Below are 22,054 nucleotides of genomic sequence, written 5' to 3' on the forward strand. Positions count from 1 at the left end.
TCAAGATGATAATGCATCTTGCCATAGAGCAAAAACTGTGAAAACATTCCTTGCAAAAAGACACATAGGGTCAATGTCATGGCCTGCAAATAGTCCGGATCTTAATCCAATTGAAAATCTTTGGTGGAAGTTGAAGAAAATGGTCCATGACAAGGCTCCAATCTGCAAAGCTGATCTGGCAACAGCAATCAGAGAAAGTTGGAGCCAGATTGATGAAGAGTACTGTTTATCACTCATTAAGTCCATGCCTCAGAGACTGCAAGCTGTTATAAAAGCCAGAGGTGGTGCAACAAAATACTAGTGATGTGTTGGAGCGTTCTGTTGTTTTTCATGATTCCATAATTTTTTCATCAGAATTGAGTGATTCCATATTTTTTTTTCCCTCTGGCCTAGAAAAGTAACCGTTACTGCCACGATTTTTTTTTCCTGATTTCTTATAGTGTTTCTTAAAGCCAGAAAGTTGCCATTTGAAATGACTTTAGTTTTGTGTCATGTCTGTGATCTGCTTTTTTTCTACAAAATTAAACAACTGAATGAACATCCTCCGAGGCCGGTGATTCCGTAATTTTTGCCAGGGGTTGTATTTACGGTTCATCATGAACTTTTCAGAAAATGTTATAATTTTCATGCTGATATGACCCCAATTGTTTTCACATTTCTTAGAAATATGCATAATAGATAACTATATTTCCCAAGCCTTTCAGCAGTATTTGACAGATACCCCAAAGAAGTGAAAAGCGTGGCTTTGGACTTGTTGCATACATAAAGAGGAAAATACCAGACTTGGCATTTTGTGCTGGAGGAGCCATCTGCTTTGCTTTCTTCTTCCATGTTGCTTTCCACATTTGCTTTGTGTAGAACACCCACAATTCAAAAAGCTGCTTGCTCGGCAAGGGGTTTATGAGGTGCAAGCTTTTGCTTTTCCACATACAGACAGACAGCATTACCATACTGTGCATGTGGATCAGCGGCACTGGCTGACAATTGTCACTCATGTACCTTCTAATAATTTGGGCATGCTTGGTGGGATATTAAGCAGGCTTACGGGCATGTGAGACGAAACGATTTGAACTCGTGTTGTGATCGAAGGCGTGCATATGTGCGGGAATGTAATTGATTTATTTATTTTGTGACGAGGATGCAAAGCAAGTGTGAGATTTGCCACCATAATGCGGCTTCAGCGAGAAAAACAGGGAGTGCAGCGGGATGAAGGCGGGGGAAGGTAGCTTCTCATCTGTAGTGGGCCCTTGCAATCCTTCCAAACCTTGCAAGAACGTTGATAAGCAGATCCCCGAAATGAAATCTTTCCCAGCACCCAGCTGGATCTGCCTCTAATCGTTTTATTTACAGTCTATGAAAGACGCCTCCCTTTTAATGGTGATTTGAAATAATAGGCAGCCAAGGAACAATCGTGCCGTCCTAAGCGCGTTCCCCCCTTCTATTTTCACATTAGGCTAATCGAGGCAAAGGGAAGGATATAAAGACATCAGTTGCATGAATTGAGTGTAATTGGGGCATAATATAGTTAGTTTGTTCTAATTTTCTGCATAATATTAACGTGTTCTGAATGCACTCCAGCTGCAAGCAATCACCCGGCTATGGCAATACTGAGTGATACTTGTTGGAGAGATTGAGGAAAAGATAGAAGAAAAGGATAAACAACTGAAAGCTAAGACATCCAGGAAACATCAGCGAAGGCCTTTTTCCGAATAAACTGAGCCTGCTTCTTTCTGACTGTCATGGTGAAGCAGTCTTTGCATCCTGCTGACGGCTAGATAATTTGAACTGGGGCTTGTCGGTTGCCAAGACTGGTTATGTTGCTGGTAAAATCAGGAACAGTGGGGACCAAAACTGTCAGCATGGGTTTCAGAAGTTCATTTTCGTCATGCTCAGTACAGCCTGGTATGGCGTGACTGTTCGCCCCCAACCCCACTCCCCTTTTCTGCCAATGGTACATCAGCTTTCTTATGGAACTAAAATGTTCTTAGAGCCAATAATGATTTGGGAATTAAAATTAGGGGTAGAACGACCTGTTTTGTTTAGTTTTTTTATACTCATAGAACCATTATTTGACATGATTAAAGATCTACTAGAGGTGTGAAAACATCTCCGGCTACATCTATTAAATTTTGTCCAACTTAAATGGCCTTGAGATTGGAAACGGAGAGGTCATCAGTCATACTGTTCAATATGGTCTCTTATACTTGTTTAGTTTTTTGCCTCGAATGCCTCCAACATGGAGCCAAAGAGGGTAAATGAAGTTTTGTTCATCTTTCACCTTACAATTAGGACTGTAGGGAAGTTGTAGCATGAGCAGTCAAAGCGGTAGCCTCGCAGTGGAATTAAGGGTGAGGTTTATTAGAGCCCCTTTGGCTTAGTCTTTTCTGTGATTTCAAGGCAAAAAAAAAAAAAATCGCTCTGAGGCGGCTGTTTAACTGGTGTTATTGTGCAAGAAAATTGTCATTAGACAGTGGAACAAATAACCTTGAAACGTCATGGGTGTCTTCACTAGGGATCTAAAACAACAACAAAGCATTAATCAAATTAAAAAAATGCCTTATGAGATTTCAATTTAATTTCCACAACCAAGCCCTCTATTTAATGTTTGACAAAACGTAAAAAATGGGGAAGTCACACTTTAGGGGCTCAGTAACAGTTTTATATTAGTGAAGAATTATCAATCCTTTAAGCTAATTTGGATAAGTTGGGGAGCCATAAAGTGTGCAATGAAAATAGAGTAGCCTATTTGTTAAGCTCCCACCCCCTTTCACATTCTTTTTATGCCACCGGGGCACTAATGCACTTTTGTTTTCCCTTGTTGATCATCTGCCATTTAAGGCACATTAAATCCTGCAAATTAATATAAACCTATGAAAGCTATTAGTGATTTCCGCCCTCTATCAGGCACCCACACGAGACTGCTGGTGAAGCCTTGAGTAAATATCACAATAAAGAAAAGCCCACTCTACATATCAAATGCACCTTATTTTAGGGTTGCGGTAGAGATGCTCTAACTTATAAACCTCCTGTCTGGATCTTTTGCACTCTTCTATCCTCTGTAATATAGTCTGGTTATATTGTTATACCTTTTCCTGCAGTGTTTTTCCCCCAAATCCTCCTCTCAGTTCCTCATAGCCAAGCAGTTTAGGCAAGTGCCATATGCCCTGATTAAAGCTAGAGGCAGGCCAAGGAGCACAGGGAGGCTGTTTTGTCATTAGCCCCTTGCGCAGCTGAGGTAGAAATTCATTTAGCCCCATGCTGGACCTTCATTATGATAGACTTGTATCAGATGGCATCTCTGGCTGGGATCTCTGGCTCCTGGCTAACGGATGGAGAGATGCTGTGGCTTCGGCCTCTCTCCAGCCCCAGCAGGAGAAGAGGAAGGGCTTTAAATGGGGATAGGACCTGAGGAGATGGGCTGTGGCTGGGTAATGTGAAGCAAAAGGGGATGAAAGCATGGAGGGATGACTGGGCGAGTGGAAAAAAAGAAGCTGAGGTCAGGTCTGAGGTTAGAGGTTAAGGGTCTTTGAGTTGGGTCTACAAAAGTGTACAGCTGGAAAAGAGAACTGCAACATGGAAAAAAAAGTCTAATGGTAAATGGAGTGCATTTATATAGTGCTTTTCCATCTGCATCAGATGGAAAAGCACTTTACAATAATGCCTCACAATCACCTTGATGTCAGGGTGCTGCCATACAACGCGCTCACTACACACCGGGAGCAACTAGGGGATTAAGGACCTTGCCCAAGGGCCCTTAGTGATTTTCTGGTCAGGCAGGGATTTGAATCAAGGATCCACTCATCTAAAGCCCAACACTTTAACCACGAGACCATCACCAGGGACTGTAAGATCTTGACCAGAGCTTTCACTGCATGAATTTGTTTGCAATTTCACTATTTCTGATGCAAATAAAATGTCAGTCACCTGGAATAAGTTTCTGGCTTCAGTAGGTGAGAAGGGCCTGAACTAAAGTTATTACTGGGCATGAGGTGCAAAAACAGGGCTTAAGGTTCATAAAGGTAATTGTAATCAGATTGAGCTTCAGCTTCCAAATGCAAAAATGTTTATGTGTCCATCACTCAGCGGGAACCATTGACCATTTACTGAAGGGCCAGAATCCTGATTCATGCTGTCGGTGTCTCAGAGTGTCCTTGACCTAGACGCTGAACTCCAACTGGCACACAACCTCTGGAACTGTCGTATGATTTTCATGTAATGCAGCAGGCAGAGAGAGAAAATGTGTAAGCAACTGTAAAATGGAAATAAAAATCACGTTATCATTGAAATAAAATAGGTACCACATTCCAATCTTGACCTGCTTTCAGTGGCAGGTTAAACACCCAGGACAGCTGGAAGAGGTATAGGAAATGTGCAGTGAACGTCACCACTGTCTTGCCTTATGCATACTGCTACATGTAAATTGATCTGCTGTATCAGGCAGCAAAGTCAGACAAGAGACAAACTGAACACTTGCCTCATCATTTTTACCAGAATCACAGTTGTTCCCAAACAATGACATTTGTTCAAATGTGACTTGTTTGAAAGCAAGGCACCCCAGATGGAAAACAGCTCAAAACCACCTCTCAGGGCCTTATCTTATACCCTGTGCAAAACTAATGGATATGGAGCCTATTCTCATAAAATGTCATAAAACGTATGAAAAAGTATGGCACAAATACATATATATATATATATATTTTTTTTTTTTTTGTGCTAAATTTGTATGTCCCACATATTTTCTGTGGGGAGGCGATCACAACAAAAAGATGATAGAATTAAAAGGAGTAAGTCATCTTTTATGTATTATTATTGTTATTCTAACCTTAAATCTAATTGTAACCTTAACCAAAATGGAAACACATGCTTGTGAAAGTTAAACATGAAACACGCTTATGCATGCACGTGGAAATTTGTAGGAATAGTCACAAAATAGAAGACTTAACTTTTCATGTCAATCCATCATGAGAAGAGAAATGTGAATAGAAATGTGTGTTTTCGCCATTGTTGAATCAAAACAGCTCTGTCAGTCATGTAAGTAGGAAATATAACTTTACTCGTGCTCGCCCACAGGTAGTGTGTTAGTCTAAAAATGAGATGTGGATAAGTGTGGTGCTTTCACATTGCCATTTTGTCACAACACAAAGTGATTGGAAACCAGGATAAATCTGATCTGCAGAGTTTTTCCTTGTTATTTACACGGCACAATAGTCAGAGAGCAACTGACTTAGGTGGGTTCACGGCAGATGTTCAGTCTGCTGATACACACAGGGATGCGCTTTAGTGAATCATGCTGTAATGAAACTGAACTGAAAACAAAAATTAACAATGAAGTTAAAAAAAAAACTGAAATGGAAAATTGCAAAATTTAAATAATTCTGTTTTGAACCATATGTTCCATCTATTTCCTCTCAAGGTTAACAAGCAGGCAGCAGCAAGGAGTTGGGCGGAGTCCAGGTGCAGTGGTGTGCTGTAGATTGTCAAGATGGGGTCCAAATTGTAGCACGCTCATTTTATTTCCTTTTGATGCTGTAGCTAAATTGGGTGTTGGTTTATGACTAAGACACACTTTCTGGACAATTTCATCTTATCTGATATCAACCTTGACCCCAGTGAAAACAGGTAACTGTAAAAGTTGTAGAGCGCACACTGTGGCTTGCAGAAGTATTCGGCCTCTTGGTATTTAAGACACTTCAATTTGTTTATGGCATTTCAAATACAAAAGTAAATCAGGCATCTAAAAAAAAATCAATCTATAAAAAAAATTCTAAAATTATCTTCCTTAAACTCAAACTGAAATTAAATCTCTACAGCTTGATATAAATTCATTAACAATATAAAAGCCACGATGATGGGTTGCATAAGTAATCAGATTTATTGGCAGTTTTCTTCAGACAAGTCAGGTGATGGATACATGAACATTTCCACATCACTGAATATGTTTTGGACTTTATTTAGGGGTGCTGATGGTCCAGTGATTAAGCACTGGGCTTGAGACCAGAGGATCCTTGGCTCAAATCACAGCTCTTGGGCAAGGGCCTTAATCCCCTAGTTGCTCCCGGTGTGTAGTGAGCGCCTTGTATGGCAGCACCCTGGTATCGGCATGAATGTGAGGCATTATTGTAAAGCGCTTTGACCGTCTAATGCAGATGGAAAAGCGCTGTATAAATGCAGTCCATTTACCATTTCATTACATCAGTTATGAAGAAATACAAACAATATGGCACTCTATAGATAGTTCTCAAAAAAAAAAAAAATAAAATAAATAAAGAGAAGAGTGAGGAAAGCCACCAAGACACCCAGACAACACAGAAGAAATTAGAGGCTTCTGTGTCTGTGATTGTAGAAATTGTGCACAGTGCATGTTTTGCATTTTGTATCACCAGTCTTACACCTTCATGATGACGTGGTATAGAGGAGGGTTTCTTTCATCAAAACATCAAGTCTAGGCTTGCATCTCAGATGTACCTTCTGGCAAACTGTAGCTGAACTTTCAGCTGTTCTTTTTAAGAAACTCCTCCTCTATACCACTTCATGGCATAAACAAATTAAAATGAATGAAATACCAAAGGGCTGAATATTTCTGCAAGTCACTGTATTGTTTGATTGTTTTCTGTATACAGTATATATATTTATATTTAAAGGTCAACATGAAGGTCAAGAGACATCTGTTTTTTCATCACAAGGATGCAGCTATAGTGCATACTTTTGGTCATGAAAAATACCAATGAATCAAACGAGAAAATGATTACAAAACCCTTCCTAGTGGGATTTGGATATCAGATCAGTCATAATAATGACGCTCCTGCTGCTGATCTGCTAAAGGTTTAATGAGGTGAGATTAAGGAGAACGCAGGTGAGCCAGGACGGGTTCATCGCGTGAAGAGGAGGAGCTGTCATGAATGCCTGATGGAGCAAACATGCTGATGTGAGGTTTTCCTGATATGACAGGGTGCGGAGAAAGAAAAGTGTAGTTCAGGGTGAAGAAGATGGGCCTGGAGGAGATGGCTTTGGTCTTGAGAAGGGGCCGTGGCTGGATCTGAGTCTTGCTCAGCCTGGTGCCTCTCTGGCAGATGCTGCAACAGACTGGATGAGGGGACCACCACTGGCAGAGCGCTGGCGGCTGGCGCCAAGTGTTCCTGGTCAACCGAAACCAACCTCAGTGTCTTACTGTTTTTTTGCCAACCCCTCCCTCCATCTTCTCCGATTCACTGTACCCTCTACCAATCACTGCTTACAACTGCAGGTCCACACCCATACGTGCTCGTACACACACGGCAAAAACACGCCTGCTGCTGACACTCACGAAAAACAATAAAAAATAAAAATAAAATACATGCAGTACAAAAAATTATCAGTTTCAAATGTTCCAAAGCAAATGACTGTAAGAAATTTCTCCCCTTTGCTGACAGTTGTGCTCCCTCCTGTAATAAAAAGTCAATGAACCAAAGGCAGTCAATATATTCCAATAACAAAGGCAGAGAGGTTTGTCATTTTCCTGCTCTGTGCTTAAAAAAAAAAGACAACATGCCTTTCTGCTTTACCACGAACATGAAGTTACACAGTGTCTCCAAAAAAAAAAAAAAGAAATCCAGGGAAAATGCCTGCACCCCCCACCAACAACACCAACAATGTGAAGAGAAGGCATCTGACTGTGACAAATCAAATACACTCTGTAATAGAATTTTCCATCTCTGCAAAACTGATAAGGAAGATAAAACATAACAGCGGCGAGTGGCACATAGCAGAAGGACTTCAAAGAACAACACCAAGGCGCTCCAGATGCCTTCTCTCACTGAGTTCTTACATAAATATGCCGTTAAGCAATATGATGTATTATTATTACCTGAAAACATGCTATGAGCCGGGGTAGGCAGCATATGAGCCGAGCGCCTTAACTCCCCAAAGGAGATTGTCTCGACACCACATATCAGCTTCTGCTATTGGATTCCGTGACTTTTAACTGGGTTAACCCACTTCCTGGTGAATACAAATTCAATTTTAACTGCCGCAGTTTTTTATTTGCCATACGTGCCCCCTTTTCCCTTTTCACTTGTCGAGCTCTCAATAGACTGGCATAACCACGTAGAAACAATTTTCCTCTATTGAGTATACACAAACTATAAAATTAAAATGAAGTGCTGTTACATGTCAGGAAAGGGAGGGGGGTCGGAAATCTCTTCAGCAAGAGAGAGAGAATGATTCCTCCAGTTTCTTTTATTTCTTCCACTTATCTGTGGCCACAATTGTGTTTTTCCTTCCTTCCTCTGCAGGGACTCTTTCACTTTCATGAATCATCAATATCTATAAGACAAACTGCCACTGCAGCAAGAGAACATCATGGACACGTTACGTACATACTGTAAATACATCAAGAGAACATCATGGACACATTACGTACAGTCTGTAAATACATCAAGAGAACATCATGGACACATTACGTACAGTCTGTAAATACATCAAGAGAACATCATGGACACGTTAAGTACAGTCTGTAAATACATCAAGAGAACATCATGGACACATTACGTACAGTCTGTAAATACATCAAGAGAACATCATGGACACATTACGTACAGTCTGTAAATACATCAAGAGAACATCATGGACACGTTACGTACAGTCTGTAAATACATCAAGAGAACATCATGGACACATTACGTACAGTCTGTAAATACATCAAGAGAACATCATGGACACATTACGTACAGTCTGTAAATACATCAAGAGAACATCATGGACACGTTAAGTACAGTCTGTAAATACATCAAGAGAACATCATGGACACGTTAAGTACAGTCTGTAAATACATCAAGAGAACATCATGGACACATTACGTACAGTCTGTAAATACATCAAGAGAACATCATGGACACGTTACGTACATACTGTAAATACATCAAGAGAACATCATGGACACATTACGTACAGTCTGTAAATACATCAAGAGAACATCATGGACACATTACGTACAGTCTGTAAATACATCAAGAGAACATCATGGACACGTTACGTACAGTCTGTAAATACATCAAGAGAACATCATGGACACATTACGTACAGTCTGTAAATACATCAAGAGAACATCATGGACACATTACGTACAGTCTGTAAATACATCAAGAGAACATCATGGACACGTTAAGTACAGTCTGTAAATACATCAAGAGAACATCATGGACACGTTAAGTACAGTCTGTAAATACATCAAGAGAACATCATGGACACATTACGTACAGTCTGTAAATACATCAAGAGAACATCATGGACACGTTACGTACATACTGTAAATACATCAAGAGAACATCATGGACACATTACGTACAGTCTGTAAATACATCAAGAGAACATCATGGACACATTACGTACAGTCTGTAAATACATCAAGAGAACATCATGGACACGTTAAGTACAGTCTGTAAATACATCAAGAGAACATCATGGACACATTACGTACAGTCTGTAAATACATCAAGAGAACATCATGGACACGTTAAGTACAGTCTGTAAATACATCAAGAGAACATCATGGACACGTTACGTACAGTCTGTAAATACATCAAGAGAACATCATGGACACGTTACGTACAGTCTGTAAATACATCAAGAGAACATCATGGACACGTTACGTACAGTCTGTAAATACATCAACAGAACATCATGGGCACGTTACGTACAGTCTGTAAATACATCAAGAGAACATCATGGACACGTTACGTACAGTCTGTAAATACATCAACAGAACATCATGGACACGTTACGTACAGTCTGTAAATACATCAACAGAACATCATGGACACGTTACGTACAGTCTGTAAATACATCAACAGAACATCATGGACACGTTACGTACAGTCTGTAAATACATTAAGAGAACATCATGGGCACGTTACGTACAGTCTGTAAATACATCAAGAGAACATCATGGACACGTTACGTACAGTCTGTAAATACATCAAGAGAACATCATGGACAGGTTACGTACAGTCTGTAAATACATCAAGAGAACATCATGGACACGTTACGTACAGTCTGTAAATACATCAAGAGAACATCATGGACAGGTTACGTACAGTCTGTAAATACATCAAGAGAACATCATGGACACGTTACGTACAGTCTGTAAATACATCAAGAGAACATAATGGACACGTTACGTACAGTTTATAAATACATCAAGAAGACGTCATGGACACGTTACGTACAGTGTGTAAATACATCAAGAGAACATCATGGACACGTTAGGTACAGTTTATAAATACATCAAGAAGACATCATGGACACGTTACTTACAGTTTATAAATACATCAAGAGAACATCATGGACGTTACGTACAGTCTGTAAATACATCAAGAGAACATCATGGACACGTTACGTACAGTCTCTAAATACATCAAGAGAACATCATGGACACGTTACGTACAGTCTGTAAATACATCAAGAAGACATCATGGACATGTTACGTACAGTCTGTAAATACATCAAGAAGACATCATGGACAGGTTACGTACAGTCTGTAAATACATCAAGAGAACATCATGGACACGTTACGTACAGTCTGTAAATGCATCAAGAGAACATCATGGACACGTTACGTACAGTTTATAAATACATCAAGAAGACATCATGGACACGTTACGTACAGTTTATAAATACATCAAGAGGACATCATGGACAGGTTACGTACAGCCTGTAAATACATCAAGAGAACATCATGGACACGTTACGTACAGTCTGTAAATACATCAACAGAACATCATGGGCACGTTACGTACAGTCTGTAAATACATCAAGAATACATCATGGACATGTTACGTACAGTCTGTAAATACATCAAGAAGACATCATGGACAGGTTACGTACAGTCTGTAAATACATCAAGAGAACATCATGGACACGTTACGTACAGTCTGTAAATACATCAAGAGAACATCATGGACACGTTACGTACAGTTTATAAATACATCAAGAAGACATCATGGACACGTTACGTACAGTTTATAAATACATCAAGAGGACATCATGGACAGGTTACGTACAGTCTGTAAATACATCAAGAGAACATCATGGACACGTTACGTACAGTCTGTAAATACATCAAGAGAACATCATGGACACGTTACGTACAGTTTATAAATACATCAAGAAGACATCATGGACACGTTACGTACAGTTTATAAATACATCAAGAGGACATCATGGACAGGTTACGTACAGTCTGTAAATACATCAAGAGAACATCATGGACACGTTACGTACAGTTTATAAATACATCAAGAAGACATCGTGGACACGTTACTTACAGTTTATAAATACATCAAGAGAACATCATGGACATGTTACGTACAGTTTATAAATACATCAAGAGAACATCATGGACACGTTACGTACAGTCTGTAAATACATCAAGAGAACATCATGGACACGTTACGTACAGTTTATAAATACATCAAGAAGACATCATGGACATGTTATGTACAGTCTGTAAATATATCACGAGAACATCATGGACACGTTACGTACAGTCTGTAAATACATCAAGAAGACATCATGGACACGTTAGGTACAGTTTATAAATACATCAAGAAGACATCATGGACACGTTACTTACAGTTTATAAATACATCAAGAGAACATCATGGACGTTACGTACAGTCTGTAAATACATCAAGAGAACATCATGGACACGTTACGTACAGTCTCTAAATACATCAAGAGAACATCATGGACACGTTACGTACAGTCTGTAAATACATCAAGAAGACATCATGGACATGTTACGTACAGTCTGTAAATACATCAAGAGAACATCATGGACACGTTACGTACAGTCTGTAAATACATCAAGAGAACATCATGGACATGTTACATACAGTCTGTAAATACATCAAGAGAACATCATGGACACGTTACGTACAGTTTATAAATACATCAAGAAGACATCATGGACACGTTACGTACAGTCTGTAAATACATCAAGAGAACATCATGGACACAATACGTACAGTTTCTAAATACATCAAAAAGACATCATGGACACGTTATGTACAGTTTATAAATACATCAAGAGAATATCATGGACACGTTACGTACAGTCTGTACATCAAGAGAACATCATGGACACATTATGTACAGTCTGTAAATACATCAAGAGAACATCATGGACACGTTACGTACAGTTTATAAATACATCAAGAAGACATCATGGACACGTTATGTACAGTTTATAAATACATCAAGAAGACATCATGGACACGTTACTTACAGTTTATAAATACATCAAGAGAATATCATGGACACGTTACGTACAGTCTGTACATCAAGAGAACATCATGAACACGTTGCGTACAGTCTGTAAATACATCAAGAGAACATCATGGACACATTACGTACAGTTTATAAATACATCAAGAAGACATCATGGACACGTTACTTACAGTTTATAAATACATCAAGAGAATATCATGAACACGTTACGTACAGTCTGTAAATACATCAAGAGAACATCATGGACACGTTACGTACAGTCTGTAAATACATCAAGAGAACATCATGGACACGTTACGTACAGTTTATAAATACATCAAGAAGACATCATGGACACGTTACGTACAGTCTGTAAATACATCAAGAGGACATCATGGACACATTACGTACAGTTTCTAAATACATCAAGAAGACATCATGGACACATTATGTACAGTTTAGAAATACATCAAGAAGACATCATGGACACGTTACTTACAGTTTATAAATACATCAAGAGAATATCATGGACACGTTACGTACAGTTTAGAAATACATCAAGAAGACATCATGGACATGTTACGTACAGTTTAGAAATACATCAAGAAGACATCATGGACATGTTACGTACAGTTTAGAAATACATCAAGAAGACGGTTTAAGAGTATCCCAGAATCCTTTGCGCGCTGGGGAGGGAGGTTTGATAATGGCTCAGCTTAATGCTAATTTTAACATTGAAAATGCCATGGACATGCTAACGCGTTAGCAGCGGCCCCATCTTTAAGCTATAATATACATCTGTCAACTGTTTCAGAAGACCATAACAGGTCGCTTTAACATAATAAAGGTAAATATTACACACAGACATATGCTCTTTAGGGTTTTAGTGGGGAAAAATTAAGATAAAACGAAATAAAACAAAGAACCAATGAAGCAGCAGATCGAACATAGAAGCACTGCTTCATTGGTTCAAGGTTCAAAGCAAAGCCGCGTTGCAGAAACAGTTGATTATACAGATCTGCTGCAGGGTCTGTAATCAATGTAGAGAAATGATCATTTTCCTAACAAACACCCCCAAAAACAACACCCACTGTGAAGGACCGATAAGGGAATTGTTAAGCAAAAAGGCTATTGATGTCGATGGATCATATATATATATATATATATATATATATATATATATATATATATATATATATATATATATATATATATTGTTGTGTGGGACGCTGAAGAGGAGGTACTGCTGGCCCACCACCAGATGGCGCCCTGCTTGAAGTGCGTGCTTCAAGCAGGAGAGGGCGTCGGAGCAACCGGGAGTGACAGCTGTCACTCATCATCAGCACCAGCTGTCACTCATCTACAGTTCATCACCACCACCATAAAGGCCGGACTACAACTCTACTTCCCCGCCGAGAAATCAGCCACTAGAGAGGTAATTTTCTCTGCTGAACTAAACCCTGACTTATAGTCTGAACTTATTTGCAGCCGTTTTCCGGTGGTGTTGCATTATCTGAGGGATTGGCGTTTGGTGTGATCAGCGACGGCTTCGCTTCACACTCCAACCAAATAAGTGGTTAGACAGGAGCTGCACGAGTGTGTGATTGGAGGTGGAGGTGCTCCCTCCCAAAAGAACACAGACTGTGGGATTACTGAGTGTGCGAACTCACACTCATCAATACTGTTTCTGTTCTCTGCCAGCAGTACCAGGTCTGACAGCTGGAGACGGTGGCCACCTGGGGATCCAGGACTTGGCGGCTCCGGTGTTCTTCAGATCCGTTGACGGTGAAGGCCGTGTGGGATCCGGCTCGGTTCGGGACGGACGTCTCCTATCCTCAAGCCTGCCCACACGTCAGTCAACATATAATTGTCTGTGGTACCAAAACTGTGTTTGTCTGTATTCCGTTGTGCACTTCACAACATTAAATTGTTACTGTTTGGCTTATCCATTGTCCGTTCATTTAACACCCCCTGTTGTGGGTCCGTGTTCCTACACCTTCACAACATATATAACTCACATTAAAGACTCACAATTATCTTAGTTAAACACTTAAATACATATTTTGGTTGAACTAACTTCCATAATGACACAATGTTGCAAACAAGTTGCTTGTTGCATGTCCACTCCACCACCCGCAAACGCGTGTTTACACCAACAACAAAATCTATGCCTCTCTAGCGAGAACGTGATTACGTGCGAGATTTGATGCCATAAAGGATGATGCTGCCATGGCTTGTGCATTGCAGCAGACTGTGTGTTAAAATCTCATAATTATAGGGTGTGTTAAATATTTTTATCAATATGAACTATGAATGATGATAAAAGATTGCTGCGAGGGTTTTACTGACTAATGAGCATGATGTTGTAAAGAAACCACCAAGACAACAATCAAATGTACCGACTAATCATCATGACGTGGCTGAACATGTCAAGATGGTAGATGGTAGAGCATTTTTTTTAATATTTCAAATAATGTGATGTGTCATCATGGGTCAGTAAGGCCCATGATGACACATCACATGACATGACATACCACAACAAGATGTCACTCATGAAGTATTAGATTTAGCGTATGGGCTGATATAAGTCCAAGACAACCCCCTCCCTATGTACCATTTCCAGGTAAGGATGAAGTCACTATTTGTATTGTATGTAGATTCCACTAAAAAAATAAACAAACAAACAAATAAATATAAGAAGGTTTCAGGGGCATCTTTAATAACTCCTTAAGAAACATCTTGCTCTAGGCTAATGTGTATGTTCAAGTCTTTTTTATATGGAGCATTTTTGGCATTTTGACTGGTGTATTTTGGCATTTTCTGTATTATTTTGTAATTTGGACACTTACATTTGTTTCTGCATTGTAATGATTAAGCAATATTTTACATACATTCATTTCCACCAAATTTTGACAAAACAGGTTTTTTTATCTGCATGAGTGGAAAATTAGAAACAAGAATCTTCATAGATTGTTGAAACACAAATAGACCCTAACCAATATCTGCTAAATTTTCCCTATAGGCAAACATTGTAAATTAAAATATCACAAGATGGCTACAGCTGCTATTCATGTGAAGAATGTATCACTTGGTTACTAAATCACAGTGTCAGTGTGAAAATTTTTAAATCATTTTATTCCTTGAATTGCAAGTTACACTACTGAGTTATTTTATTTAGAAACTACATTTTGTCTTATTGTATTAATTTGATATTTGATGCATATGTTTTGATATCTTTTAATAGGACAAAAACATAAATAAACAAGCAAAATCCGAGATTTCTGATGTCCACCAACCCAGACCACCAAAATTCAGTGGAGTCTTCCATGCCCTGATATCTATCGGTGGTGCAATTTTGGTGAGAATCTGTGAAATAAAGTTTTTTTTGTTGTTTGTTTGTTTTTTACATAATCCTTCAAAGCCTATATAAAGAGAAATCTTGATCCAAAATCTGGATATGGATCCAGATCACCTCCAAAATTTAATGGCATCTTCCATGGCCTAATATCTATCTGTCATGCAATTTTGGTGAGAATTTGTGAAGTAAGGTTTTTTACATAATCCTTCAAAGCCTATATGAAGAGAAATCTTGATCCAAAATCCACATCCAGATCACCTCAAAAATGTAATCATGTCTTCCATGGCCTAATATCTGTCTGTGGTGAAAATTCTGTCAAAATCTGTGCACTAGTTTTGGTGTAATCCTGCTAACAGACAGACAGACAGACAAATAAATAAATGCTAATGATTTTATTACATCCTTGGTGGTCATAATAAGACATTCTGCACACAATCTTTCAAATGTGCATCATTATAAATATATTGCAGGAAAGTGCTAATACCCTGAAGTTACAGTGTGTACATCACTGAAATTAGTGTAAAAACATTATCAAACTCTTTTTATTTTTTACTTACCATTTAAAAATTGTGTTTCTATGCCAAATTTTGTCTTGTTTGACAAAATCATGAGAACTGGAGTCTTGATATGTGGGGGTGTGAGAGTTGTACTTCACAGTCTGAGAAAAAAAAAACTATAAAAAAGTACTGATTATGTTTGTAACAGAAGAAATAGTTGCGTCTTTTGAGATGTACAGGTATGATCAATGTAAAAATAATTAGACACTCACCCAAATCATAATCAAATCATATCTGAGCATACCACTAAAATACAGAGCATTTTGATTTGGAGTTGAGTCATTAGCAACATTATTCATATGATATTTAATTGTATTTTTCATGAATAAAAGTGTTTTGATTGCCAGGTATAGGTTAATTTAAGATTAAACAATAGATAATACTGTTGAGTGGATATAAGTTACCCATATTAAAATTGTAGTCATCCAGCTTATTATATTTTACTTTTAACAAAGCAGTATTGATACATGTGCGTGCTTCTGTTTTTCACACAGTGCCAGTTGCCCTGGAAGTACCATTACCTGCCAACAGTTGCAGTAGTCAGTTAACATGGTCTGTTCCTGTCTGTAACTTCACACTACGCGTCTGCATCACATACATGGTAAATCCACGGTTAATCTAACAGTTTTGTTCACTTCAGATGTTGCGTAAAGGCTTCACAATGACTTTCTTTCATTATGCAAATGTTTTTATAAAGCAGGTACATCATTATGTAAACCTTTTAAGCATAATTATTGTGCATGAAAGTTTTGTATAATAATTAAAACTTGTGACCATGTTTCACCTTTAAAACAGGTTGTGGTTGTTGTTGCATCTCCCCCCCCCCCCCCCCCCCCCCGCCAGTGATTAAAACTACATAATTAGATTAAGGAGGTCACCTGTAATCTATAATATAAAAAATGGGGTTGCATTTTACACATATTTTACAATCATTAAATTATTTATTGAGTGTTCATTGGAATATGTCTTTATGTTGCCATGTACCAGCCAATACAAAGAATTTGTTATTTGTCGTAGATGTGTTATGATTTGGAAGCGAGGTTCACAGGGAACCCTCATGTGATTGAGATGTAATTTGTGCATTTTAAATAACTCATTGTCACCTTTTACGAGATAAAATTTGGTCTTATGTTCTGAATACTTTGGTCCCATGCTTTCATAAGCTCATTCTCACATTTTAATTAACTCTCACACACAGGATACACACCATTCCCACTTTTTGAGTCATTCATTCCCACAGTTTACGTAACTCACACACAAGCTTGTATGTTGTGCACGTCATAGTAAAATGTGGCTTTCTGCCTGCATATGTCTGCACCAAGGCTCCTTAGGTTTGTAATTTGATAACTGAAAAGTTGTAATGTAATAGAGAATAAGTATGTTTGTACATTTCAAATCAGAATATCTATTGATGCAATTATTAGTTGAAGAAAAATCACTAAACACAACAGAACTGTAAAAATTTCAGTAACTTAACATTTTTGGGTTTTGAAAACTAGATTATTTTTGATTAATTAATAATAGAAATGTAGTCTGTGCTCTTCAGCTGTACAAAACCTTTCTTTATGTTGACCTTAACCTTCACAGGTCCACAAAGAGGACTACAATATACTTCTTATACACACTTCATCAGTGGTATTTAAGGTGACTCTAGGGTCTAAAGACTTCTACCAGTGCAGGCGTATCTGCCTGTGCAAGTGTCTTCTCTATGGGCTAATGGTTTCCTCAAGCAAAGGGGAGGGAGTGAGGTGCCTAAACAAAGCCAGATGATAGAGTCAGGAAGCCTTTCAGGACTTCATTAGGTCTCCTCTCAGAGAGGGGAGGTTAAGAGCCCAGCAAGCTGGTACTGTTTAGCTGCTTAACGTCAACAGGAATGCTCATGCAGCTGCCCCCTAGACCCACCGACAAGTATGCCTAGGACAACACCATGCAACACTGCACACACATCGCTCAGCCTCACAACATATTATAGTTACACACATACAGACACAGACAACATATACAACTTTTGACACCTGGTTCAGACAACAGGACACAACACTGTGACCTTAGAGTGACAAACAGGGCACACAGGGACCCTGGAACCAGGAACTACTGTGCAGCATTGGCCCTTAACATCTATGTGCATCATATTTACTGGCACTGTATAATAGCACTGTGCAAAATTCTTGGGCATTGCCAAAAATGGTAATTTTCTTCAAGTTATCAAATAGTTTACAGTAAAGAGTGGTGAATATTAAAAACTAAGCCTAAAAATACAGTACAGTAAAACTTTACTTCAAGAAACAGACAGAATTCTGTCTTACTTTATGGTAACGATTAATATTCCTCTTGGCATTACCACTGCGGAACCACATCTTCCTTTGGCACAATGTGTTTACAACTCCAGATTCACAAGGAGTATGGCCATGGGTGGGCTTGAACCCAGAACCTACTTGCTGTGAGGAGATAGAGCTACCCTCTGCATTATTGTGCTGCCAGAAACCATATAATGCTTCTTTAAATAATAATATTGTAGTAAAATAGCAACAACAGGATAAAACCTAATAAATATAAAACTGACATCATCCTAACACCATGTTGAATGGAACACTATATGACTTCTCACTGCACCACATACTAAACACCACCATAGATGAGTTCATACAGTACTTAGGCCAAAACAATCCTCCAGATTGTCAAACATATAAACCTTCATTTCAATTGTGAAACAAGTGAATGATATACCTGACAAACCTCCTATCTTTTAGTCTACAACAATTTCAAAGCATTGCCCCATGTATGGTAATTGCCTGAGTGTGCCAAGTCCACAGCAGCCAATATTATATTCTTTCAGGCCCATATTGAACTTTCATTCCTTCACTGAATGCACAGTGATTAACAAAACTGTGAATAATGGACCACAACAACAATGAGCATTTCCAGAAATCTGCCAGCATCCTCATTTAGAATGTCTCTTTCCATTAGTCTGTGAGCCAAGTAAGTTTTCAGTACTAACTAAAGTGACAAAACAACAATCATAATCCAGTCTCAGTGTAGTACAGTGACTTACATAAAAAAAAAAAAAGATAACCTTCTTGGAGTGGAAGCTTTAGCCAAGTAGGGTTCTATTTCTATTGAACAAGACCTTCACTAGTTATTGACTTGTAATGTCTCAATGGAGAGCAGCGTTGCCAAGTGGACTGAATGCAAAGGTAAGCAGCTAGCTTTATAACTTTATACACTCAAAAAACTGACTGACTGGACTCAATTCAATTATGAGCAGAATTTCTAACTAATACATATATGTAACCCCAACTCAAATAAAGGACATCCATGCAAGATAATTTAGTTTAGTTGGAACTACATATATTTTTAGATGAAATTGTGTTCATAATTGAATTGAGTTCATCCAGTGGATCAGTTTTTTGAGTGTTCAGTAGTTTTAAAAACTTTACATTTCATGAAGTAAATGCAGACTTTAATCTCTGAAGGGATTCTGCCCATACTACCAGACCCCTCTAATGTCATTTTGCATCTTTAGTGACAACAAGAAGCTATTCTCCGTGTTTTACATTATTAGCCTGTTTAGTCTGTGACAGTGTTTGTTTTCTAAATCAATGCATCAATTAAAATAATTTTTGTGCCAAGTTAAAGTATGTTCTCAAAAACATAGCCAATGTTGAAAAATTCTAGTGTTCTTTAACTAAATGGTAAATGGACTCCATTTATGTAGCGCTTTTCCATCTGCATCATACGCTCAAAGCGCTTTACAATTATGTCTCACATTCACCCTGATGTCAGTGTGCTGCCATACAAGGTGCTCACTACACACTGGGAGCAATAGGGGATTAAAGGCCTTGCCCAAGGGCCCTTAGTGATTTTCCAGTTAGGCTGGGATTTGAACCCATGATCTTATGGACTCAATCCCAACACCTTAACCACTAGACCATCACCTCCCCTTTAACTGATTCCGATGTTGGTATAGTTAACTATTGGACGCTATCTCTGGTGACGGTGGCAGAGAAAAGTACACTGGACAAACTACTGGACATTATGGACGATGCCAGTCACCCTCTGCACACTGTCATCAACAACCAGAGGAGCCTCTTCAGCCACAGACTGCTCCTTCACAAGTGTAGGACCAACAGACTGAAAAACACCTTTGTCCCTCAGGCTGTCAGACTGTACAACTCCTCACTCAGGGGGAGGAGTAACAGGAAGACAGAGGACGGGAATGAGAGTAGATTAGTAGCCAGTAAACCAGTATTGATCAGTATGTCTGGTATTTATATTGAGTATTTATATTTATATTTCCCAACTGTTTCTTTTTTACTTTGACTTTTGATACTCTGTGTGCTTCTTACCCTGTGTGCTGCTATACAATGCTCCTGGAACCTCAGTTTCCCTGAGGAAGTCTTCCCAAGGGATCAATAAAGTTCAATCTAATCTAATCTAATCTAATTATAGCTCCTACTCCAGGAAGGTTATCTGTACTTTTGTGTAGGCCATGACATGCTGCAGAGCAGGTACCTTTATGGGCTCAGAGTTCCAAAAACAATATGTAGACCAGGGTTCTTTTCCAGGTTTGTGCTTCATGGACAAGGCAATCTGTATGATCCCAGTTCACCTAGTTGTAAATGTTGTTCTGTCCAGGGGTAATTTAAGCTCTCATCTGTTTCATGCTATGGTATCTATATGGTATCCATGGTATCTGGGGATAAGCACCAGCCTGATGGTCCTCAGGACCTGTGCAAGAGTTATTTCTTGGTCTTCATGGCATACTGTGACTGGATTTTAAGTATTATTTTCTGAACTTACATGGTAATATGCTATTTAGTTAAGCATGGCTGCAGGACCATCGACTAGATGGCAACAGGCTGCTTTGTTCCATGGGATGAGTGCAAGGCCGCAAGACATGGATACTTTTTGGACCTGGCCTGACAGTGATCATAAAAGTGATGAATGTTTTCTAGAATGTACTGGATATCAAGATTTGGAGTGTGCCACTATTTTTTTTAAGAGATGATGTTACATCAACATTGAGTGTTTCACCATTGATGGGCTATACGAAAGAAAAAGCAAACCATTGTATGAAGTTCTGCTAACACTTATGGTTCAGGTCAAATATGTTCAGCATCAGCCATAGTTAGGTTGATCACATATACTAATGCAAATTAGTCATGGTTGTAGTTTTCTATTTCAATGTAAAAAGCAGGATGTTTCTAATGCAGATATCTGCTTATTTCCAGAAAACATTCATTGCTCTGTTGTTGAAGGATCAACACACTACTTATTATTATTGCAGTTGCTCCAGTTAGATGTCACCACTGCAGATCACAGGTTCCTATCTCAACCTTTTCTCTGCATCTTCCTCTGTCACACCAACCACCTGCATGTCCTCCCTCACCACATCTCTTTGGCCTCCCTCTTCTCCTCCTGCCTGGTGGCTCCATCCTCATCATCTTTCTCCATAGAAAACTGTAGTATCTTCACCTGTGCCACCTCCACCTCTGTCTTTTTTAACACCACCACCTCTAATCTATATAACATAGCTGGTCTCACAAGCATCTTGTAAATTTTGTTTTTCCCTCTTTCAGATACCCTTTTGTCACAAATTACTCCTGCCACATTCTCCATCCACTCCTCCGTACCTGCACTCTCTACCACACTCTCCATTATGTCAGATAGTTGACCCCAAGTATTTAAACTCATCTACATTTGCTACCTCTACTTTTTGCAACCTCACTAGTCCACCATCATCCCTCTCATTCACACACGTACTACATCTTGCTCCAATTGACTCTCATTCCCCTTCTGTCCAGAGTGTATCTCTACTGCTCCAGGGTCATCTCTACCTGCTCTCTACTTTCAGTATAGTTCACAATGTCATCAGCAAACACCTTAGTCCATGGAG

Source organism: Thalassophryne amazonica, chromosome 1 (assembly GCF_902500255.1).
Source record: "Thalassophryne amazonica chromosome 1, fThaAma1.1, whole genome shotgun sequence".
NCBI classification, from domain to species: Eukaryota; Metazoa; Chordata; class Actinopteri; order Batrachoidiformes; family Batrachoididae; genus Thalassophryne; species Thalassophryne amazonica.